At 33.5% G+C, this 26,904-nt stretch overlaps 1 protein-coding gene across 14 annotated transcripts in view; it reads left to right on the top strand.

Annotated features, from left to right (window-relative positions):
• Nucleotides 1-26,904, top strand: part of Unc-115a (actin binding LIM protein Uncoordinated 115a) — a 430,063-nt gene that overhangs the window by 164,596 nt on the left and 238,563 nt on the right. The window lies entirely within an intron of this gene.

The raw sequence follows: 26,904 nt of genomic DNA, 5'->3' as shown, positions 1-26,904 counted from the left end.
GTACAGACCCCTGCGGGACTCCACCGAAGATCTGATGACTTACCACACCATCCACCGTATTGATTTCAGTTCGTCTCTCGGATAGATAGCTGGCTACTTGCGTCACTATGTACTCGCTTATATTTTTTCTTTGAAGTGCCCTCAATATAGCTGGCTAAGGTACCGAACCGAAAGCGTTCCTTATATCCAAGAGTATCATTAGCGGGATTCGCCTGGTTCTCCAAGTCCCAGCCCTCACCGCAGCAGCCCATGAAACTACTTTGTTGATGGCGTTAATAGTTGACCGCCCCCGCCTAAAGCCAAACTGATTCTCATGGAGGAGGTTGTTGTTTTCCAGCTCCTCAATTAGTCTATTAGCGATGAGCCTCTCCACGACTTTTCCCATATTATTAATGAGACTATAGAGCGATATTCGAGAGCCCCTGGAACTGACTGTTGTTTGGGCAAGAAAACCGTTCTTGACGCTTTCCAGCAAGCAGGGAAAAAGCAATGCTGGACCCCATAACTCGCAATATCTGTCATCTCCCACGGGATGACGGACATCAGACCCTTTATGACTGCAGCTGGCACACCATCGGGTCCTGGACTCTTCTTATTTTTTTGTCTTTTAAACGCAGTCGCCACTTCATCCTGGGTGAACCTGCCGCGTTCACCAGGTATTAGCTCCGTGACCCCCGTATCAACCCGCGGGAAAAGCGCTTCCGTGTGTCGTGTAGCTTCTATCTTATTAAGAACGGGCAACCGTCTTCCCAGTCTCTTCATGACTACCTGGTACGCCCGTCCCCAGGGGTCAGCATCTAGTTCACTGCATAGCTCCCTCCACTTCTGCCTTTTTGCATGCTTAATCATGAAGTTTAACTGTTTATGTTTATTATAATACGTACTTAATTTCATTTAATACCCCGGTTGAAGAAAGTTTTTCTCGTCCCGAAAGCCCTCGAAGTTTTTGTCAAAAATTCTATCTTTTAAAACTGTTAATTGAAATTATGACCCTATAAAACTTCATTCAGATAAAGTCTTACGTTCACCGAGAACCCAAATTGATTTATTTTTAAAGGCCTCTATATTGAAACCGACAATTGAAAAATTAAAAAAAAATTAACACAGATAGAACCTGTTTTCTAATCTACTTAATCGATCATATTTTTTTATATTTTGGAACGTCAAAATTGCACTATCGTGAGAGTAGGGAGAAATATTTTTGTACATTACTTTTCGTATTTCTGCCGGGTTTTCTTCAGTTAAATTGAAAATGTCTAGAATAACGTAAAAAGGAACAAGGATTAATATGACTCAATTTTCTTTTATAGAGTTGGTAAAATAAAACTATTCGATAAGATTTACTTTTCGTAACAAACATTATAGTTGTCCTGTCTTCTTGTTTTTTATGATCTTTTTTTTCTTTTTTCAACTACTCGTTTAAAACCTACTTATTCCTCACACTCTTTCTGTTCAATTAATCTCTTCCAGTCTGTTTCGTGACCACATCTCAATCCTTTACAATCTTTTTTCATCACATAAAATTGTTTAGCGCCTAAGTTCTTTTTCGTACAGTGCGATATTGCATGCCAGTATTTTACCATTATTTTCTTCAATCCCTTTTCCATGAGTTAGTACGACCTTACTTTTTTATTGTAAGTTTTCAAATTTGTAATAATACTGTTTTTGAGACAGTCTTTTGAAATATCATTCGGACCAATTAGATCGAATTCATTTAAGCTCTGTATTTTACTTTTTGATTAAGTTTAAGGTGTGGTGTATGATTCATCTTTTAACGAAACATTTGCCGTACCAAACAAGTATTTACAAATGCAAAATCCAGCTATTTAGTCGTGTCATTAATATATTTTGTGGATGAGTTTGAATTTAAATAATTGTTTTCTTAAGGGTAAAAATAATAGGCGGTAGTGTTTTTTTATTACCCACCTACTTATTAAAGTAAAAATATAAAATTAAGTTTTATTTTATATTAAATATAAAATTAACTTTTTTTAATATTTTTACCAGTTATTTTTTTAATGAAAATTGTTTTAATTATACGTTTTTATTGTTTGTTCGTGAATTGAAGGTTGTTAAAAGTTATTGCGCATTAATTAAGAAAATCTATTTTTGTAGTTCGCAAATTATCTAGCGAAACAAGTTGATTTTTAAAAAAATGTTAATTGTCAGTGAAAAAAAAAGAAAAAAAATTGTTATTTCCGTTATTATGTATGCCGAGGTGACAGCTAATAATTAGTTAATTATGACATACAGTAGTTATAAATAGTATACTGTATTATTGAATAAATTGTTCCCGTCTAGTAACATTGGTTCGTATTACTAAGTCGCACGTTAATTCCTTTTCTTTTTTAATTTTTATGTTATTTTATTGTGTTTTTATGTTTACCGTAGTTTACTGCGTCGTTAGATTTATACCTTTTGATTGCTTACGTTTAAAAAAGAGATAAAGCAGTTTTCTACGAAGCGTTGAGAAAGTCCGAGTGAGAGCAGTCTAACCACTATATTTTCACGAGGGCACGTAGGCCTACGTGATTCTACTTTGTACATCGTTCTCATTATAGTCGCGTTATGATTTTTCCAATGAGTTTTGAAAGTTAACAATTTTATTATGAAACTTTTTTTGTTGTAAAGTAACTTTAAAAAACGAAACAAAAGTACCCTTTTTTAATATTTTATAATTTTAGTTGTCTTTACGTCATATGAAAACCAAAAAAATGACTATTTTTATACCTTTGACTTAAGTAATCTTTTCGTTATTCTCGCCAAATTTGAGTGATTTTAGTTACAGTAACTCTTTTGTAAGAAAGTTGTTTTAGCCAGGAATAGTTTTAAAAAATAAAATAAAAGTTTGATGTTTTCGTTTCGATAAACTGAGTAAGAAAACGGGGGTAATATGAATTTGTAAATAAAAAGTACGATTTAAGTATTCGCAAAAAAATAAATCGTTTTAAGATTATTTTTCTTAAATTCAGAATTAGTCACAAGAAAATGATGGCTGGTCTTTATGAAAAACGGGCCAGAGTGTAGTCTTATGTTAAATACATTACTCTCCTTTTTGGGCAGTCGTCGTGTAAAAAGAATAAAACGTATATTTAACAGTAGTTGTTTTCGTTAGTTCAGTATTCTTTTGCAGTTTAAATTCAACCAAATAATACGAAATTTACTGGATTAATAAAGAGGCTTATTGTGAAACATTGTCTTTACTTGTAGAGAAATCTTTTATAAAAAATGAAGTAATTAAAATCTATACAGAAATTTGTTTATAGGTCAGTAGGCAGCATAAAATGTAGGCCTATTGCTTAACTGAGCTAGTAGCATTGTTGTGCTTTTTTCTACTTTAAATTCAGTATACTTATGAATTTTATGTAATGTGTTCTACATATTTTTTTTCTTTTTAAGCATACCAAAAATTAAACAAAATTGTTTGGTCTAGTTAACCTTAGTTTACTATTTATGTTAAATGTCATCTGAAATTTAGTCATTTAGTCCAGCTTAGAAGTACTTTCTATATAAGTAATTGAGTCGTTGAATATTTATCTCCTTAGATAGTTACCGCTAGAACCGCTTTGTCTTAATGCATGTGCGGCATTCTCTGTTATATTAAGAGAAACTATCTTCCGTCGAGAAGGAATGCTTTCTGTACTATGCTGGAACTAGATTATTTCTTACAATTCGGTTTATTTTACGTAGGCTACTTTGTGAGAAGTAAATAAAAGATAAGACAGTTTTACGATTATATTTGTAGTGTTTTTTTTTTTTTTAATGTAACCGACTGAAATTACCGTATACAAAGTAGTAGTAAATAGCTGTAATAGTAAGTATAGTATGTGAATTTCATGTAGTTTAAAGAGTGTATTTTATATCATTGTAATCGTTCTTCAGAACGTAAATGTATGTAGTAATGATGATAATTATTGAATAAATGTTCTACCATTTATAATCACCAATTGTTCAGATCATTTAAGCACTGAGCATAATTTTTCGTGTATCATCCGGAAGAAAAGTCGGTCGTAATTCCTCCTTAAAAATGAGTCGTTCGATAATTCATTTGCTATAATCCATTCTCGCCGAAAACTACAGTACGTAAAAAAATTCCGCTAGAAGGGCGAAGCCGCGTTTGAAATTTAAAAATAAGATTATTTTAGTTTTGATTTTACCTGCTTGATTTTGATATGTTATTCTGAAAATTATCGTATTAAACTAGTAGCCCCTTGCTACTCCGCAGCGTTATTATTACAAAGGAATGTTATATATTTAAAAAATCGGGCTAAAAACCTATTCCATTTACAATACGCCTCATCCCTAAATCCCCTTATTTTTCCCTTTCCTTTCCTACCACAGGTGAAATGCATGCTCAAAATCTATTTTTAGTCTGAAATATATATATTCTATAAAATACAATTAAAATTTTAGAAAAGTATGTTTACCAATCGGGTATAAACTCGGGTTTATAATGGTCTGTATTCTGCGGAAGTTCTAAACGTAGAGGAAAAAATAAAATAGCTACTGGAAAAATTAATTTTTATTAATAAAAATTTAGCCTGTTGAATTTTGCGGTTGTTTGTTGTATAAAAATTTTTATACAAGAGGGGATTTTATTTGAGAGGGGATTTTATAAAGGTAAATTGAAAGTAGTGTTTCTGTTTTAAGAGCTCTGATTGCAATAGCCTTATTTTTATAACTGATTATAATTAGAGAAATCCATAACCAGATTCTTTTAAAATTTTAAACGATTATTTTAAAAATAGTTCTTTTTTTAAATGGTTTTACCGAATATCACATTATTATTTTTTATTTAATGTTATTTTGACCCGATTTACTTTTTAATGTGTATTAAAGTAAATACCTTAGATTGCAAGTAGATACATTTCAATTATAAAATATATCATCAGCTGTTGGTTGTATAACTCGTAGATCAGAGCTGTTAATTCATTTTTTTATTTTATTTTATTTTTTTTTATACATTTCAGCAGTGAAATGAAATCGTCTAGATATATTAATCGAAAACTGGTTAGGGAATTAAGACCATAAGACCGCGCTGCATTACGCTTCAAACACATCGGAAGCAATATTATAGATTGATACCGTATTAACATTTTCTTAAGCGTAAGTCATTTTCTATGTCCTACTTCATATTCTGGCCACCGTTTATTAAGCTTCTTTTTTTTTTTATCAAATGACTTCAGTTTCACTTGAGAATACTTAAATTTTATATAATACAGAACTTCCGTTGATCTCAAGTTCCACCCGTTCCTTAAGCCGATAAAACGTGAGGCCAGATATTGTTTAGAGAGCTCTACTATACTTTCATAATAATTTTTTATCTTGTTTTTCCATTTTTTCATTGTTTTTTATTAAACACTTTCTTAGTCCAAATTATTTCTATGATGAATATGTGTTTTTTTTTTGCTTTTGTGTCCAGTCGGTAATATTTTTTTCTTTAATTACGACTAACGATTGCTGGAATTCGGATTTAGAAAGTTTTTTAAAAATTATTTTTCAATTTATTCTATTTTTGGTTCAGAGAAGTCAAAGGCGATGCAAAATTTTTTTATATATTTTGAAAACAACTAAGCAGGGTCGATTTATACATTGCCAGAATCCATATTTTTTATGACATATCTCCTCGTTCAGTTAGAGCTGTGTGCTTATTATGGGTTGTTTCACATCAGAAAGAGTTACATTAAATTATTGCTTTACGACGTATGTCCTGGTCGTTCTTTTGGTGCGAGGGGGGGGGGAGGCACATATTCTGGTGATTCTCCCCTATATCCGGTAGGACTGATTTTGTTTGATAGGAATTAATTGGAGTCACAGTTATCCCTTATATGTTTCTTCGGTTGAGCTGTTTCTGTAATGTAATATGTCGATCAGTCGTTGAACTATTTTTTTCCATAAGACAGTTATATGTCTCAGTCATTTGTTATAGACGAAATTAAGTTACTTGTGGTTTGTATCTTTTTCGTAGCAATCGCTCAGTTTCAAAGTAACTTGGAAGATTATTTAAACACAAAAAATAATATGCCATATTATGTATGATGTTTCGTTTTGATATACGTTCGTTATGACCTTCCGTTTGTTTTTTTAATTTTCTATGAATTACTTCCGGAGTTATTTTATGAAACTTATTATACATTATTTATGTTTAAAATAATGAATTAAATTTTTGCTCGAATACGTTTAATAAATAAAATTCCTAGAAGATATATTACGTAATTTATTTTCACGTTTAATATTCGTGTTTAATTGAAGTTTGATGTTAGCAGTTACGTAATGCATATACTTAAATACGTAGGCACAAATTTGAAGGAAACTATTTACTTAGTAATCAGCTTCATCGGTTTGAAAGTAAGGAATAATTTACATTTCCGGTTAATGACGTAGTAATTTTTTTTCGCTTATCGAGTAAATTTATTTAACATTGTACCACTGGCTACGCGTTGTTTTAAAAAAAAATAGTATAGTTTATCATATTCTAATATATATTTCAATAGAAAAAAGAAAATTCATTTTCAAGTTAAAAAATTATTATCCCCTTATTTTTTTATCGATGTTTTAATTGGGAATGATAACGGTTAAATAGTTGAGAACTGGTTCATTTCATTGCCGTTGGTAACTGAGTAATGTATGATGAGGATTAGTACAGTCCCCATATTTTTTTCTTTTATAGCTTCTTCTATTGATGTATTAAATACATGCAGTAAAAAAGCAACATATACAGTCTTTTTTATGAATTCAGAAGTCGATTCAGATTTGGTTTACGCCCAAAAATGTAACAAATTATTTAATGAAAATAAGTTTAAAAAACATACTACTAGTCCTCTAAAATCATCGTTTAACTTAACTTTTTAAAATAATGTAATTTTAACGTTTAACGTAAATACATTTTAGATAGTAAAAGTCGAAACATTTCGTTTGCATTCTCGCTTGAAAAAGTAATCCTACTCTGATTTTATTGTGCTTGAAAATTTAACTTCAGTAATTCACTTTTAATGATGAAGGCTGAAGTTGGGTTTATTTTATTTCCCAGTGATTTCAATCTATGTTATTTTACTTTTTAATTACTATTATTTGTATTAAAAAATAAGAAAATAAATTTAAATTAAAAAAAATCTTTTTTGACTACTTTTTACCCAACAAAACTTCTAAATCTTGTAAAAACTAGCTTAAAAACAGTTTAACGTTAAATGCCGCATAACTAATAATATTTTATCATTGCTTTCGCCTTAGGTATTTTTGGATCAACAGTTGTTAGTACTTCTTTCTTCAAGAAAGAGTTAACTCATTTCATTTACGAATGGTTTTTTTTTTAAATCGAAGTACAGGTATATTCCCCCTTTTTTTTATTTTAATAAAAATTTATGTTTTCTAGTTAATGAAGAGCATTATTATTAAAACGGGAGTGAACTTGAATTTAAAAAAAAACTTTTAAAATACTTGTTTAAAAGACAAGGCCCCGATTAATCTTTTTAAAGCGATTATTATTGTACGTGACTTGTATCGATTTGGGAAATATTCAATAATGTTTTCATTTTTACAATCGTTCCTGATATAGAAATAGCTGTTGCTTTAATGAACTTATTAATCAATAAACCATTTTTCTTACAGCGTTAAAATTTGGCAGTAATACTGAAAAAAAAGAATTATTAATTGTAAGACATTAGAAAATTTTTATGCGAGTTTTACGTGGCATCCAGTTGATAAAAACGTTATTTTATGTAGTTCCCCGAAAGTTTTTTTTAAAAAACGGATTTCTGTATTGGAAGTGGAATAATATAGGAAACGGAAAAGCGATTGTGGGATGAAATAATGCATTTTTGTTTTTACTGTTGTTGGGATTTATAGAGGTTTAAAATCACCGGCAAAGATATAATTTGAGCACGATGTACAAGATTTTTTCGTACTTAAGGTACGTAATAGTGATGAAACTGAAAAATTGATATTTTCTTAAGGTTAATGCAGTTAATACAGGTTATGTATGCGAGTCAATATTTTTAATCGGCTCATCACAATAATCTCAGCCTTACTTAAATCTTGTGTTTTATCATATGCCACACAGATTGTTACCAAATACACACCGTAAATCGTCTATTGTTAGGGAATCTCGATTTCAGAAACTGTTTGTAGATGCTGATCTTTACTATCAAATATAATACGTATTTCGACCTTAAACTGCTGTATAAATTATACCGGGTTTCCGAAAAAGAACTTCGCGGTTTTAAATTAAATTTAATCGATTACATTTAAAATTACAAATTTATGTGTTACATTAAAGTTCAAGGTCTAAAGTTTTTTTTTACCTTTAATTTAACTCGGTATGAGCACCGTTTACAACCTTGCAGACGTCATACCGATATTCCATCTCATTGGACGCTCTGGCGTGCATGTCATTAGGAATGGCTTAAATGATTTTACTATTTCTTGGCGCAGATAATCAAATGACAGGATTTTTATCTTATTCACAAGATTCCTTTTACATAGCTCCAAAAGAAAAAATTCATCGGCGTCAACTAGGGATTTCGCTGTGGCCAAGCGATAGGAGTTTCTCTGCCTATCCGGCCTACTGGGAACCTGTAGTTGAATGCAGTCCGCACAACTTCTGCATGATGTGGTGGGACTCCATCCTATTGGAAAATTAGGCCTTCCGTATTTTCAATCTGCAGAAATGCAAAATTCTCTAACATGTTCGAGTACAGTACGCCCGTAATAGTTTGCTCATGGAAAAAACTACCCAAACAATTCAATTTGCGTGATACCATGACAGTTACGGATGAATTCCACGGATCCGAGGGAATTTTTTGGGTCACATAGTCACATAATAATTTCAACATTACCTCATCGGTTTATCGACCGATTTGAACAAATGAGTTGTTACTATGTTCAGAATTTAAGGCTCAATATTTTATCTAATGTAGCATAATTCGATAAAGTAATATTTGTGGAGGTATTAATGTTTAAAAAATCTAAATAGCCGCTATTTTGGAATTTTTAAAGATAACATTTCCTGATATTATTTTTTAGAAAATTTGTTGGGTTTTTGTACGCAAAATTTCATTAAAATTCTTCTTTGCGTTCTGTAAATACACATTCTTGTTGAAAAAGCACAAAATGACATGGAGAAGAAATAGAGCATTTCTTAACAAGTATTTTTTTTATTTTGATGCCCTGAATCGACCCCGTAAGTTTCACCAATCTCTCCAGGAGCACCTTATTACTATCATCATTTAAAACTTCCATTAAAATTAATGTAAACCTTTTAATCATTCAGTTAAAAAAAAAAAGAAAAATGAGATAGCTCTAGTAATAGTAATTACTATTTGAAATTTATTGTCCTCTTTAATTCGATCACATGTTTTTGTTTTACAGAATGAAAATTAAAAAAATAATAATTGAAAATTAATTTTATCATTCGATTTTAATTAACTAATCTATCCTTTCTTTTTAAAAATAATTATAAGAATTTAGTTAGTGCCCTTAAAAAATTAAAAATCATTAAATTAGTGATAAAGTACAGTAGTAAATTTAATTATAATTATAAAAAGCTGTTTTTGGTTTGCTAAAAATTCGTAACAATGTACCTTCATAAATCAGACAACACAAAAAACTGTATTAAATAATATTGTTTAGAAGGCATTACCTTGTACTTTAATGATATAAACGCTTTAATATTCAGAAATGTATCAATAATTATTTCTTTGTGAAGATTTTTTTTTTAATATCATTAAATATTGAATTAAAAGGAAATAAATGATTTGTGTTAGTTATTGTTCCTAGAATTTTATTTATAAATAAAAAATAGGTTTTTGTCTTTTTATTTATCTATTTATTTAGAGTTGTTCGAAAGTCTGCTTTATTTAGAAGTGATGATGTAATTTGTGATCTTTTATGTACTTTATATTTTCTATACTGCGATGCTTTTATGCAAATAGCTGCCCGATTCTCTTCTATTGAGTAGTTAATTTATGAATAGTTAATTTTTATTAACTATAAAAGTAAAATATTATATTACATACGTTGAGGACTTATAGAACGTCAATAGAACAAAAGTATAATAAAAATTGCACGATATAATATTACAAGGATTTATTCTTGTGTAGATTAAGGACATATCCTTGTCTGTTATTTCGTGTATTTATCTTTAACATTTTTTATTATTATTATCCGGAATATTATTATAAGACTGTAATTATAACGGTTTGGTGTGATCTCTGATCAATTGCTTGATGAATGAATATAAAGTCTTTTAGAACTGTGAAAATCTGTATGTAGTTCATAGTAATAAGAGATATACCGTTTGAGGTGGTAGAGCCGAAGTGCATATTTATTGACGTTACTAATCGATGGTTCCCGAACTTAAGCGATCGTTGTTTAAATATCTCAGTAAAATCAAGGAATGCGATGTATTAAACGATTAAATTAATTTGTATTATAATACTGTATATTTCTAAATTAATTATACAAAAGTAACCTTTAATAATGACAAAATGTAAATAACTTGCAGAAATGTTTGTTAGAACTCTGAATACAGTTTATCTTAAAGTTTCATTTACAAATGTTCAATATGCACCTTTTGTAACACGGCAGCTGTTCTCCCATCTGTAATCAATTTCCTGCCAAATCGTATGAAGCATGTGTTGATCTATGGTGGTAACTGTTGTGTGTTATCCGGTGGCGCAGCTCTTAACATTCCCTGGAGCAGAGGAACAAACACTCTGTCTTTAACGGAACCCCGTGCATAGAAGTCCATTGGTTAAATTAGGCGATCGTGGTTGCCAGGAAATTGACCCAATACGTCCATCCAATCCAAGTCGACCGGCAATTTGCTATTGAGATACGCGACAACTGCACGATGATAATGTGGTGCGCGCTATCTTGCTATCTTGAATTAATTCTGTGCCCATATTCTGTTGTGATTGTAGCGTTAGACAGTGTTCAAGCATGATCATGTGCTAGATGCCAGTTACAGTTGACTAAGTTAAAAAGAAAGGACCGTAAATTTTGTGACAGCTTACAGCACAAGAAGCATTTGCCTTAGGCGAGTACCTTACGTGTTCGATTGTGTTACGTGGACTCCGCTCACCCCTCATCCGAGCATTATGTCGGTTCACTTTACCGCTGGTATGAAAGGTTGCTTGGCCACTGAACACAATTTTAATACGGTAATTTATCTTCAGTCCCAATTTTGTTTAACATTTTCACCCAAAACTTAGTTAGTTTTTCTTTATCACCTTCATTCAAAGCTCGTATTAGTTGTTATTTGTAGGATTAAATGAAGTCGATTGCGCACTACCCTCCATACCCTAACCCTAGGAGTATTCGATTCTAAGCTGGCGCGTCCCGTTGATTTATCTGGACCACGAATGAATGTCTACCGCGTTTGTTCGATTGCCGCTTCAGAAACTGAAGCCCACTCTGACCTGGCGTCCTACGTGATGCACAAACTGTTTCAATGAAACGATTGTTCCGTACAATAACAGACCTCTTTGAGGTGGTGGTTTGCGATATTTAGTTATGAATTGTCTCCGAATGGCAGTAGCCGATTTGGATTCTTGAAACTATAAACAACACTGAGCACACTTTTCACCGGTATACGACTCCACGATTACTGATGGAATTACTTATTCACGCGTGCCACCTAGTGAGAACGCCGGGAGGTAATGGTGTTAGGCGGGAATGAAACATGATAATATTGTATTCAGTGATGTGTCAAACTATTTGTAAGTAATCAACTTTTTTCATTATATAAGGTTATTTTGTATAACTAATTAAAAATATTCTGTATATAACTATTTCATGATGAATATCAGTTATGTTTTCGTTTTGTAATGCTCTTCCACAAAACCCTATTAATTCTTATTTTTCTAATTCTTTTCCTTTTTTTGACAGTTTTGTGTCGTAAATGCTAATGAGTAATGATAAAATAGAGAGATTTAATGTAGTTTATATAGTAATAATTACATATTTTAAATTATATGGTGTATTGATGTTCTTTACTTGGAATTTTCTATTACGTTAAGTAATATGATGTGTACTGCACGTCGTCGTCATGTTGTAAATTAAATTAGTATACGCAGTGGAAGATCATGAATGACGACTGTTGAAAAATAATTTTGCCGCTTGGGAAGCTTACATGGAGTCGTACGGGATTCCACTTATTTTTCTGTCCTACGCATTGGGAGATGTATTAGATATTTGCGGCATTGTTAACCTAATAAGAGTTGCTGAGGCACAATCTTCTTCTGTTTTTCATTATCCTTCGAACATATTTGGTTATTATCGAATGAATGTCTATCCTGCCGCTCAGTAATGAGTGAATCAAGTGTTGTTTTCAGTGGTTATGACATGAGAGTTGGTCTTTCTTTTTTCCATAACGGTCAAGCATTGAGCGAAATAGTCACCTTGTATTAGTGTCCTTTATTCTTCAGTTTAGTGCTTTGCCCAAGCTATTGTATACATTAAAACAAATAAATTCTATTGATATCTTTTTTTGCCCATTCAGTTCGTGATTTTTTACTGAAATTGATTGAAAGAATACATTTTGTGCCTAAGTAATTGAGATGAAGAGTTCTAATTTCTTTACCTTATATATGTAATTTTTTTTTTATATTTGAATAAAACTTTTATTGAAAATAATTTATTGTGTTCAGTTTTAACTTTCTTTAAAACTGGTAATAAATGTATATTATTAGTAAATAAATGCCTGAGTTCAGTAAATTTTAAAAGTATATGTAATATTAAGTTTGAGTTTAATAATACAATTCCGTAAACATTCAATATTAAATTTAATGATATTTGTAAATGAACATTTTTAATTATCTATTTATACTTTTGTTTGATGCTTGTAAAATATTTACAACTGAAGTGGAAGTTGCAGACGTATTGTATTTTTAATAGAAGTACTATTCATTGTACATTTTCTTCCTATATGGTTATTTGAGAAGAAACTTGTCCAACTTGTTGGTTTTTATTTTACTTTCATGGAGGTATAAGAGTTACCTTTTATATGAAATTTTAGTTTTAGTTTGAAAATATAGAGTTCATAATAGTGATCATGAAATTTTAAAACTAGAAAATAAAAAGGTTTTTAGACAAAAATTTTGATTCTTAGTTGGAAGAGACTGATATTAGAATGTATTTTACAATATATTTATTATTTTGTTATGTGGGAAGCTTATCTAATATTATTCGATGCCGTTCTTTAAAGTTTGGTGAGATGTATTTTTTTTTATTTTAAATAACGTGATAATATTTGGCCACCCCACCCGTTGTTACTTACTTCATTAAACTGTCAGTATCGAGTAAAAATTTAATTTTAAGAGTTATTTTTTTTTACTCCAACTGAAGTCAATCTGAAAAGTGAGAGGTTGCTATCTTTTTATCTGAATATTACTTGTACAGTTTTTACAGAGATGGCGCAAGTATGTTCAAATGACTATGATATTTGTCAAGTATGATTCTTTAGATGGCGTGCTGCGAAGTTTCAGACGCAAGATGAAGTTGTTTGTCTGTGACGCTCAAAAATCGCTAAAACGTAGCAAAACTTCACAGTGCCGTATTAAATTATAGCTGACTGAAGGTCGCTGACATCACAAACATCTGATAGACTGTGTCCATCATATTGTTACATGATATTTTGGATATGAAAAAACTCTCCGCTTGACTCTTTAACTCTTCTCGAAAGTGTTAAGACAAATTTAAACCCGATTCCGCTGAGTTTCTTGGACGTTTTGTAATACAAGTGCCCCAAAAATCCCGCACCGTAGAGATTTCATTAATTTTGATCTGTTTTCTAGTTACAGGATTGAAAGATGTTGACCACCGAAGACGGGTAGAGAATGAAACAAATGAAGCTTATTATTGTGGAAGAGAAGGATTCTTTCATTTACATGTTACAGATGAATTTAATGTGAGGCATCCTCAATTAGAGCCAGTATCGCACACACCGGTTGGCAGAACTACTAGAAACGTTCAAGGCTACAGTTAGTTTTGCCGATGCTAAAAGCTCTGGACATCCGAGCACTTCTGAAGAGGTAGTGGAAGGGGTTTTGGCGAAGGTATCTGCAAGTCAGAAAAAATCAATTTACCGAACAAGCTTGGAAGTGGGCGTTTCTCGACCATAGACGATCTTGCAAAAAAACTAGTATCATCCGTACAAGTGTTACACCAGGTGTCAGAAGACGATCCTGATCGCCATATGGAAATGTGCAATTTGTTTTTGACCCAGTTGGAGGAGGACCCAGAGTTTTTTTCTAAAGTCTAAAGTTATGTTCTCTGACGAAGTCAACTTTTATGTAAATGGTTAGGTGAACCGACATAAATTACGGTATTGGTCGACAGTAACCCTCACTGGTTTATCTTTATCGATAGTAAGGAGCAAGGAGCTCTAATCGCGTCACGGTTTGGTGTGGTTTGTGAAAAGACCGGATCACTGGCCCCTACTTTTAGACGGAACAGTTAACAGCAAAACTTACTTGGCAGTATTAGGAAATTAATGACTGCCCGATTTGGATTTGCTGGATTGTGGAAAACCAGAATGGGTCATGCAGGACGGTGCACCCGCGAGCTGTGATACACAAATTTGTGACTGGCTTGATGAACACTTCCCCCAGTGGTTCGGTCGTAGTGGATGAGTGGAATGGGCTCCACGATCTCCAGGTTTAAACCCAATGGATAGTGTTGTGTGGGGTTAAGTAAAATCCCAAGTTTACATAGTCAAGATCAGGGACAAAAACTATCTTCTAGAGCGCATCACAACTGTGTACCAATCTGTAACGCCTGAGTTGATGATCAACATTCTGCGGAACACGGGAGAGGTTTTCAATTACGTTTCGATTTATACGGAAACCATATTTAACAGATGTTTTTAATATATTGTATATATCCCTGTGGTGCGGGACTTTTGGGACACCTTGTAGTAGACTCTCCATTATATACCAGAGACTGAACAGCGGTGAAATTGCGCCAAAAAAAGCGAATACAGTTCGATCTGCAGGAAAAGTCTTGGCTACCGCACGACCAATACCGGGGAATATTAAGTTTTACTACTGAACCGATTAAAGGGTCCTATTTCTGTACACACGTGTCTGCTTGTTGCTGCCAAAGTCCGCTTCGAAATTTTCCACAAGTACCGGAATACTTCCTACTCCTAACTTGGAAGAAATGTCTCGTTGGACGAAGATTCATTTCAAATTATGTGGTGAAAGGTGAGACAATCGAATATTTTAAAGAATTAGAAAATCGCATATACCGAGGGTATTAAAAAGTTAAAAGTGTAGAATTGCAACTCGACTATGTTGAAAATTTTTTTCAGTCTAAAAAATTTTGTATTTTTATCAGACCGAAACTTTCCGAACGTCCCTCGTAATCCTCATTATGACCAAATGCATTCGAGCTAATTAAATTTCATCTTCATTTTAATATATTTGACTAGCTAACTTATGATTTTTTTTTCTTTTCTTTTCTACTCTCCCCGACCGGATATCCAATTAAGTATACTCAGTCGGGGAGAGTGTCCTTTTACTCTCAAAGGAGGCGTCCCCCACCCGCCGGCTATACGTCCGGCACGGCAGGTTGGCCTCCCCGGTCTCGGATCTTTTGTTTTACATTGCCTGCCTGTAATCCCCCGCTTTAGAGCCAAGGTCCGGCTATGCCGTCCCCCAGCGCCTCAGCAGGGAACCGGGACTCGGTCTTTACGCCTTTGGCCTCTAATCGACAGCGCCGACCCCACAAAGAGCCTAGGCTCCCGCAGGGACGACCCCGCCGACCGGGACTTGGTCTTTTATTTTAACCCAAACTCAAACTCCCCTGGAGTTCACCCCCTTCTCAGGTACCCGCACACCAAGGCGTACAGGCCCTCCATGGAGTGACTGTCCGCCCTACCCTACTGTTTATACTCCCATTCTTCTGTCTTCATCCTCTTTGGCCCGCAGGACCTCCCCGGCGAACCTGCGGAACCATTCCCAGTTCTCATTGTTGTACCCCAACCAGTTTATGAGATTTTCTGGTGTAAGATCATTAATTACTATTTGACCTCTGTTAACGGCCCATCTTGGACATATGAACAACGTATGTTCGGCATCGTCGTTCTCTGGACAATAGATGCACTGCGGGGTGGCTCTCTTCCCGATCCTATACAGATACTGACCGAAAGAGCCGTGCCCCGACAGTAATTGTGTCATGTAAAAATTGACATCTCCGAGTCTATTGTTCCAGGTTTTAATATTAGGGATTAGGAGTCTGGTCTATTCTCCCACTCTGGACCCTGCCCACTCTTCTTGCCATTCTTGTTCTATAATCCCTTCCATCTCTTCTTTCGACATACCGCTGTGTCTGAGGGTTCTGGCTTTTATCTGAAGGTCTATGGGTAGGACCCCGGTCAGTACGCACAGCGCGTAATACGATACCGTACAGTAACTAGCAGCTACACGCAGCAATGCCAGTCTATGGACACTTCTCAACTTCTTTTTATTTCGCTGTATGTTGCCGCCCCCCATATGGGAGCCGCATACAGTACCGCCGAAGTGATAGCCGCGGTTATCAATCTTCGAATAACCATTTTAGGTGTGCCGTGGTTTTGAAATAATCCTCTTAATCCCTTTACAGCAGGAGTAACTCTCCCACAAATCATATCGATATGCTTCCTGAACCTTAAACTTTTGTCCAGAAGTACCCCCCAAGTATTTTGTTTCTTTTACTTCATCAATTCTCTGTCCTCTGATATTTAGATTCACACTTCTTAATGGTCTTCTACCCGAGAGGACCAGGCAACATGATTTATTAGGAGCTATTTCTAATTTGTTATCCTCCTTTACATACTTGTTGCCTGAATATAAGTTAACGCTACTTACATTTGTAAACTTCCAAGTACGAGGGTAATTTTTTCAAGGTCCGATTGGTCACGAAATTAAAACCACAGTGAAAATAAAAAGTTTTTTATTTGTAACAAGTACTTAGATAGTTATGCTATTTCTCTACATACTCGCCACTCCGATTTAGACATTTGTCGTAGCGTGGTACCAACTTTCCAATACCCTCGTCATAGAACGGAGCCGCCTGTGTTTTCAGCCATGTTTCTACGCTGGTCTCCAGCTCGATGTCTGTGCCAAAATGTTGTCCTCCTAGCCAGCGTTTCATGTGAGCAAAGAGGTGAAAATCGGATAGAGCCAAGTCCGGGCTGTATGATGGGTGATCAAACACTTCCCAAAGAAAACGCTGCAAAAGCTTCTTTGTTACAGCTGCAGTGTGCGGCCGAGCATTGTCATGGAGAAAGACAATGCCTGATGACAAGATTTCTCTCCGCTTATTCTGAATTGTACTTCGTAGACGTTGAAGAGTCAAGCAGTATGAGGCCGTTCTATGAGCAAGCAGTGATGGTCGTGCCACGTTCTATGAATTCCACCAAGAGAGCTCCATTCCGGTCCCAGAACACAGTAGCCATACACTTTCTGTTGGAGAAGGTTCGCTTGAACGTCTTTGGTTTACTGGGAGAATGAGAATGCATGCACTGTTTGGATTGTTCTTTTGTTTCTTCAGTTTCGAAATGGACCCACGTCTCGCCCCCTGTGACAATTTTATTCAAAAAATCTTCTCTTTCATTGTGGTTGCGCCGGAGAAACGTTAGGCAGGCGTCCATTCTCATTGTTTTGTGATGGTCGGACAGTATCTTCTTGGGATCCCATCTCGCACCCAGTTTTCGGTAGTGAAGTCTCTCACTCACAATGGTGTAGAGAGCTGACCTTGAAATTTCAGCAAATGAATGACTCAATACAGAAATTTTGAACCGACAATTTTCTCGAATTGCCTCATCCACTCGCGCAACGAGATCATCATTGAAGTTTCACCGTACACATTACTTATTCGTCGATGAATTTCAGCTGCATTACACCCTTCAGCCGGAAGAAATCGAATTGCCGCACGCACTTCACACTTGGCGGGATATGCTATTGTTGTAGACATGTTTACATGCTAGCTGCGTGTTCAGAACTAAACAAAGTGACGCGGCGTGATTGAAGGCCATATTAGACACGCTGCGCAGCACATATGCGCAAAGGTTCATCCGACCTTTTATTTCGCGACCGATCGGACCTTGAAAAAAAATCCTCGTAATTTCATACTCGCCGTACATCCGTAACTAGAATTCATAAAATTGATATTTTTCGGGTATATATTTTATTATATAAGGTTTAAGCATGTGTATATATGGAATATAAAAAGCTCGGCTTTAATCGTTAAGCACTTTAAATTCAAGTTTGCCTTTTTTTAAAAGTCCACTAATTTGGAAAAAATGTCCACTGACAGGTAAAGCCGCAGCTAAATAAAAACAACTTGCAAAACATAAGGGAAGAATCGGGAAGAACCAGAAAACATGACAAAAAATCCAATCAAACGCGTTACTTTAAAGCAGTAAACACCCATTTCATCTACCATCTACCCGAAGGTGTATTTTTTACCTGTATCGAGGCTGGAAGCAGCAAATATTGATAAAAATTTGACCTCGACCAAAATATTTACTGTTGTTCTTCCAAACACCAAAAAGCCATCCCCAAAGTACGCTCAGGATTCCTAAAAAAAAAATTCGCCCGTTCCCAGAATTCTGTGGCACGTGACCGAATTGTTCTGTTAGATTGTGTTGGAGGATACTGTTAAGAATTAAAATTTTTTGATCCGAGACTATCTGATTACTGTTTTCAGTATACTGAAAATAGTAATCACTGATAATAGTAATATACTGAGAATAGTAATTGCTGAAATCAATGGATTTGATTTCGGCGCTCTTGTACTTTGGTTAGTAATATTACTAAAATTGCTCTATTTGAAATTTAACTTGTATCGAATTGTAATTGAGGTTTATTAATATAAAATATATGTATGCTAATTTATTATAATTTTTCTAAATCGCTTTTAAGAACTTAAAAAGACTTACTGAAAACATTTTGTCCTACCTCACAACAAATAAGGTTTAAAAAAAAATTGTAAGAACCATTTTTGCGAAATTAATGTTGGATTTGATTCAACCAGTATTATTTGCTGTTAAAGTGATCCGGCGTGATGCTAACCAATTAATCACTCCCAGTTGTACATTATTCTGTGTTGTGGCCTCCACCTACTTCATCGTTATACTTTTACGGGATTGAACCTTTGGATGAGGGGGATAAGTTGTTAAGTTTTTTGTCATTCTAATTTTCATATGTGAACTAATGTTACATTGTTTACTGATATAGTATGAGAACTAAATATTGGTTGATTTGTATTCATTTAGATGTATTTGGACAATAGTAATGGAATTTAGCCTTCACACGGTTTTAAATTTTTTTAACGGAAATCGTTGCAATTGTTTGTGCCTTTCACATTGATACATGATTGTATATCTAATTCTGTTATTCAACTGTCGTTTGTATTTAGAAATCTACGCATATTAATTTTACATTTATTAATACATCGATATTAGTGTTTGAACTCTTATAATGTTACGTGTGAAAAATTAGTTTTTTTTTTTTTAATTGTAATATCGGTATAGTCGCCAAATACTGTTGTAGACGTGTTGAGAGTTGTTCTATCGGTGTTGTAGAAATATGTATTTTTATGTTAGTCTTTAGATAACTTACAAATTTTATTGTTTCATTTTAAAGTTTTAGATCACTTATTTACCATACTTTTTAATAACCGCGGTTAGTTACTTGTAATTAAAATAAATCGATGAAAATATATTTTTTCCGTTCCCTTTCTTTCTCTTTTCATTTTCATTCTAGCCATTTCATCTCTATTTATTTAGTAAAACTGACATGTGGTGTATTATTTTTGAGACTAGTTACACCATTATTTAGAAGTGATTTGTGTCTCACGATCAATTCGCCTATAATTAATAGCTATGGCACTCTAAAAAAATAAATTTTGTATTTGCAAATTCAACAGTGAGTGGTCCTAGAAAACTGACTCTGAGGAACTCTTCACTATTTTATTTATTTTTATTTTTTTTCTTTAAAGAGATTATCAAATTTATTAGAAATTAGGAATAAAACCCGTTTCAAAAAAATAATATAACAGTCTGCAGCAAACGGTAAATTGGCAATTTCTTTCATTACAGTGGAAAATTCGGAAGCGTTTGCAAAATGATGATCGTCTCAGGGAAACCGGTGTGAATCCGCTTTCGTGTGTTTCTAATTTGCTTTTATTCTTTCATTTTCAGGTTTTTTTAAATGAATTTAAAAAGTGTTATTTCATTCACTACTATTTAGTAGTCGTTCGTAAAACAGTCATATACGTAGAAAGATTTCTTTACGTACAAATATTAAAGTATTTTCAGCGGGATAGTTTTGAAATAAAATGTTTCTTTCTTAATATCACTGTAAAAAAATAATTTTTCTGTCGCGGAAGCAAATGAAAAAAAACGACTGAAATGGTTGAAATGCGAGTTAGCATCGACTTGGGTGGAGGATGAGCCTCTTCTGATATTATTGACGTGGGAAGAAGTAGATGCATTGAATTTACATCGGATATTTATTTTTATATGTACGAAACAATTCGTCGGCCATTATAATATGTACTAAAAACGTACTTCGAACAGCATAAAATTAGTTAAATTGGCCCCGTAAAATTCTAGAAATAAGAATGTTTTTATTAAAAAAAAAAAGTTTGCTTTACATAATAAATTTTTACTCGTATTTTTTTCCGAAATATACACCGCGTGTACAAAAAAGAATGTCGGGGTTTTAATTTCTTATAATATCTTTTGAATGAGGTGTACATGTTGATTTAAGGTTACAATCAAAGAACAAAAAGGACAGTCTTAGTTGCGTACATGCCCCTTGATTGATACCTTATCTTCCAGCTTCAGAACGCCTCTAGCGAAGATGGCAACTTCTGAACAGAAAGCCTTGGGCGTGGTTTTGCAGTTTGCTAAATGTGAATGTTTGAAGTTATAGTTCAACGTGCATACCTTAGAAAGTTTAATCGTGATCGTCCGAGCTAGTGCGTTCTACGCTGTGCGTTCCCGCCTTCGCAATCGAAGTGTTGCAGCATGAAGATAACGACTTTGATTAATCGATTAAATTATTCGTTAAATAATGTATAGTATTTAGTGACGAGTCGACATTTCATCTTAGTCGAAAAGTTAATATACATGATCTCAACATCTGGGGATGAAAAAATCCCCTCGTACTGTTATAAAGCGAAAGAGTTTCTCCAAAGTTAAATGTTTTCATGCGATATCCCGACGAACGCAAGTTTCTTGTTCACTGAAGCATAACAGAAGTTACTTATTAGGTTATGCTGTGTATATGGCTTTTTTTTTCAACGGCAAGATGGATCTGAATTCGTTGAAAAGGTAGTGAGTCCCCTAACTGTTTTAAGTATACGGGATCGGTTGAATGACATTTTCACCGACTGCTGGATCTGTAGGCACGGACCCGATGACAGCTTGTTTGTGGTTGCCTTCGAGGGTCATCACCTGATCTATTAGTGTAACTTTTTCCTTTAGGAATTCATAAAGGATCTTGTGATGTGTCTCCGCTACTTACTGATAGCAGCTGTCGCACCTATTATTCAGAAATGCTGGTTAAAGTACGCGACGAACTCTCCATCGGTTGGATGTGTGCCGCATAAACGATGCTAAACATTAACACTTTTAGGGAAAACTGGAAGAGTTGCTGTTCATTTTATTTGTGATTTATTACCGAGTCAATAATGTTGGGTTTAAATAGCTTTAAACCCCCCCCCCCGCGATATTGTTTCTTGTTAGACTGCATAAATAAAATAATTCTCTAATTAATGCAATGGATTTTTTATTTTTATTCTTGAATCTTTCCCTTAAATGCATTCTCAAAATTGTTCAACTCTTGTTTCTTTTTTCCGTTGGAAGTATTTTGCCTAAAAATGCATGTATGGGACGGAAGTCTCGTGTGAAAAAAGTTGATTACTGAAATATTATTATATAATTCCTTTACCCCGGTTATAATGCTTTATTAAAATGCATCATCAGAAAAAAAAATCGACGAAAAACGCCTCTGGGCTCTTCTGTTCGTTATAAAAAAAAATTGTTTTTATAGATTGGTTACAGCTAATTTATTAATTTTGTCAAAGTATTACTTTTTTATGTTCGCCTAGTAAATCTCAAAATTGTACCTTTTTTAAATATTTTTTTATTACTATTTAAAATAAAAGGATCGGTTATATTTCAATTTTGGCGTAATTAGGGTATCCATTCTGCAGATTTCATTAAAATAAATTGCGTCATTGATTACGTAATTCTAAACTTTACGAACAATAATGAGATAATTAGTTAATTAGCTTAATTGTTATATAAAACCTACAGATAATGGTGTAAAAACCTTTTTTGAATATCATATCACAGAAATAAATCATTTTCTGGGATATTCTTTGCGTGCATAGTTCCTTTTTCTCATTTGTAGATTAATTTGGACAGCTATGTTGAAGAAATTAATCGTGTTTTTATCTAATTAAAATATCTATATTAAGACATGACAGCTGTTAACCGAGAGCAGTTTCATAAAATAGGATTATGAAACTACGTCTTGCTTATTTGACAGCTTTCCCCCGCCTTCTGTTGTCCGGTTTGAATAGACAAGGATTCGGGTTTGGTGTACCGGTTAACAGCTGCGGGCTACCGAAGACATAAGATTTCCATAAGCGATAATATGAATGCGAACAGAACCGATATGATTATGAAGTTAGCCTTAGTATAACGCGTACGAAATTTTAATTGTTTTTCGGTCTAGTTTTTCTTTTTTTTAGATTGTATAAAAAAGTTTCTAATAAAAAAACATCCCACCAAATAAAATCATTATTATTTGGTGTTCTTTTAACGCGTTTCTTTTTTTTTTTTATTATTTGGTGGTAATTTCCACCAATATTTTATTTGGGGTTTTCCTGTATTTTGCATTGTAAAGATTATAAAAATCACGAAATTATTTCATCGATTTTTTTTCATTTATGGTACTGTTTCGACGATGTGGTAAAAAAAAATTAAAAAATTATTTACTGTTCTTTGACGTCATGTTTACTGAATTAATTGAGTATTCAACTGTTTTTAATGCTTTAACTCCTATTTTTAATGCTTAACCTATTTACTGTAATTAATCGATTTGCTTGGTCGTGTAATTTACGTGACGTTTACCATTAATCATGGTTGATTGAGATTTCGCCAGTTTAATGAGTAGTACTGAAAATTAATATTCGTGATTACAATTTTGGGATTTAATCTGATTTTATGACTTAGGCTTTTGTAATACTGTGTACAAAAATAATATTTGTAGAACTGTTTAGAGGAAATCTTGTTTTATGATTTCTCAGTTTTATTTATGATTAATCAATTTTGATGAGTGTAGTAGTAAAAATTAATACATTTTCTTAGATATCTAAAATTATTTCATTCATTTTTTTTTATTGTTGCTTTCCATTGAATCTTTTAAGGAATTTGCTACGCGTTTCAATATATTTTTATACGTTTGTTTGGTTTAATATATCTATTTTACGTAATCTTTCTTTGCTGTTCTTAAAATGTTTTCACCCACTCGCATAACTTTTCAATATTGTTCGATAACTTTACAGTTCAAAGCCATCATTATTTAAGTTTGTGACTTCATTTTTACTCTGATTATGAAAATAAATTGTTAACAGTTTTACTGATTACAATTATTAATAATTCTTCCATTTCCGAATAGAAAGAACGAAGCCATTTTTTATGGATTTATATTGGAGGTTTGTATTTCTATATATAAATGTAAACAAAAATTGCATTGATTGGAAATACGTAAACTGTTAAAATGAGACAGCTAAGACGGGATGATAGGGATGTTCCCTTTGGGTAATAAGATACCATTAAAAACGAATCTATTTTTTCATTCACTCTTAAGGAGGTTGGCGAACGATATTGTCAACTGATTTATCATCAGAATTGTGTATTTTATTCTAGCTCGGATGTAACATTAAAATTTGACAGAAATATACCATTCCAAGGATTCTTAAGATATTGTACATACTTCATGCATAGTTTAAAGCGACTGAAATTGCACTATCTATTCTGGTATTTTCTGAATCCGGTATAATTAAAAGCTCGGTAATCAGTTTTTGATGGTAACGCCCAAGATTCATTGAAAATGTTACTTTTCTTTTCCTCTTAAACCACCCCTAAACAAATGTAGATTGTGAGTGGAGTTCTCATGTATTTTAGATTACAGTTGATACAAGTAAGGATTCAGCTCTGAACCTCCAAAAATCTAAATCCTCCAAAAGTAGTTTTCTCATTAAACTGAGCCTAAACAGGATAAGCATGGCTTTCAATGGAGTTTCGATGGTTATTTAAAAACATATTGAAGAGAAAATTATTAAACTTAAACTTTTTAACATCTTCAACTTGCTGACTTGAAATATATTTAATTTTTTTTGGTTTAAATTTAAAAGAAAGGCCTTTATTAATGACTAGTAATGTTTTAAACAAAAAAACGCTAAAAAATCAACCGATAACAAATACAGAAATTTATTATTTTATATACCGGGTGATTCAGAAAGGACTTCACAACTTCAAAAACATATATAAATTTATTTTGATAACTAAAAAAATTTAGCTGAAGTCTCATTTCACAGCAAAACACATCAAGTTAGGTCACGCAGTTCCTTAGTACCAAATTCGTCCGTCAGCGCTGTCACCAGCTTTGTTAAAAATGGTTACATTTATTGGTGTGGAACGTGCTTGCTGTGTGTTTTGGTTTCACGATTTGCAGTCAGCAACTGCAGTTCAACGTAATTTTTGTAGAGTACGGTAGAGAGCCTCATTTCTTTTTCCTGTTTAGCCTCCGGTAACTACCGTTTCGTTAATTCTTCAGAGGATGAATGAGTATATATATGAGTGTAAATTAAGTGTAGTCTTGTACATTCTCAGTTCGACCATTCCTGAAATGTGTGGTTAATTGATACCCAACCACCAAAGAACACCGGTATCCACGATCTAGTATTCAAGTCCGTGTAAAAATAACTGGCTTTACTAGGACTTGAACGCTGGAATTCTCGACTTCCAAATCAGCTTATTTGGGATGATGCGTTCACCACTAGACCAACCCGGTGGGTTGGTAGAGAGCCTCCTAATAGGCATACAATTTACTCTGCACTAAATCTTCGTTGAGACAGATTGACACAAAAATCACCAGGACGCCCACGCGTCGTTGAAGCTTCTGTGAAACAATTCTGAGAAAGCCTTGCACGTAGTCGGAAGAAATTAACTCGACGTGCCTCACGTGAGACAGGCATTCCACAAACGTCCTTTTGGTGCGTATAACGTTAACGATTGCAGTTGAAGCCTTACAAACTAACCACGGTTCAACACATTACAGATGACAGAGTTGCTGGGCTGCAGTTTTGTTCAGAAATATTGAGTAGAATTGCAAAAGACCATAAATTTTTAAGGTGAACTCCCGTAACGCCGAATATGGGCTAGCGAAAACGCTCATGAAACTGCAGCACATTCGTGATAGTCCTACGATCAATGTTTTTTTGTTCTCTAAGCAAACAAAGATTAATCCGTTCTTCTTCCAGGAGGTAATCGTATATGGCATCGTTTATCTAAACATGCTTCAAAATTTTCTGATTCTTTAGTAAGACCATGATGGCACGACATTACTATCAGCAAGGCGGGGCACCGCCTCATTACCGCCTAGAAATCCGAGATTTTCTTGATACTTTATTCCCAGGTCGGTGGATCGGTCGTGAAGATTCAATTAATTGTATGGACACCTCGCTCCCCAGATTTGACTGCTGCTAGATTCTTTTTCTGTGAGGTTTCATTAAAGGTAGGGTTTATGTACCGCATTTTCCTGCTGATCTTGTTGAGCTAAGTCTTCGAATTAGCGCCGCAGCTGTAGAGGTAACGCCCGACTTGCTGGCGACAGACTGAAATGTAATCGACGTCTGGTGGTATATATGTCGCATTACCAAAATGGAAACCTTATCAAACACAAGTGAATGTTGGGTGACAAGCTTTATTTGTTTTTCTATGAAATGAGACCTCAAACGAATCTGTAAGTTATCTCAATAAACCTTTATATGTTTTTAAAGTTGTGATGTTCTTTTTGATCGCCCTGTATAATAATGAGACCTCAAACGAATCTGTAAGTTATCTCAATAAACCTTTATATGTTTTTAAAGTTGTGATGTTCTTTTTGATCGCCCTGTATAATAATTCCTCAGGTGTTGTTGAGGATTGATTTAACAGTCAAAGTGGTCTTGTAGTTAAAATTTAACTTAATTTTATTTATAAACATTTTTTTGGTGCTTTCTTTTTTTCCCAATTTATCTAATAAGTAATCAGGACGGAATTTTTAATTTCTTGAAATAAGAGCACATTGCTTTTTTCTTACTTTTGATTACTCAGCTTACCTATCTAACGGCGTGTATTACTTTTTTTTTATTAATTTAGACGTTATTAGTGGGATATTACTTTAATTCTATCAATGAGGTATGAAATAAATTTAAAAGGAACTATATATTTCTTTCAAATACCACAAAATATCAATTTTGGTGTTTGTGAGTATATTTTAGGATACCTTAGGAATATTCAAAACAACATCTAGTTTAAGAGTTAAAAATATTGGGGATCTGTGATGGGAGAATTAGTAGGATCTTTGTCTTTTCATCCGTAGGTTTTTGGGTTCGATCTCGGTAAATCTTAGCATTTATCTCTTGCTCCAAACATCAAGTCATAAAAAAAATTACTGTAATTATAATTAAATGTAAATGCATTATAAGTTTATTATTGTTTACTGTGGTTAAAATATCCGCAGTATTAGTTGAGAATAAGTTTGACTTATTTATTCAAATGCCTAATAGTACTGAAACGTCGTTTCCATCATTATGTTTAATGTATAAATTAACTTGTAGATTTATATTATGGTATAT

The sequence above is a fragment of the Lycorma delicatula genome, chromosome 1 (assembly GCF_047948215.1).
Source record: "Lycorma delicatula isolate Av1 chromosome 1, ASM4794821v1, whole genome shotgun sequence".
In the NCBI taxonomy this organism is placed as follows: Eukaryota; Metazoa; Arthropoda; class Insecta; order Hemiptera; family Fulgoridae; genus Lycorma; species Lycorma delicatula.
This window is presented reverse-complemented; position numbering and strand designations above follow the sequence as displayed.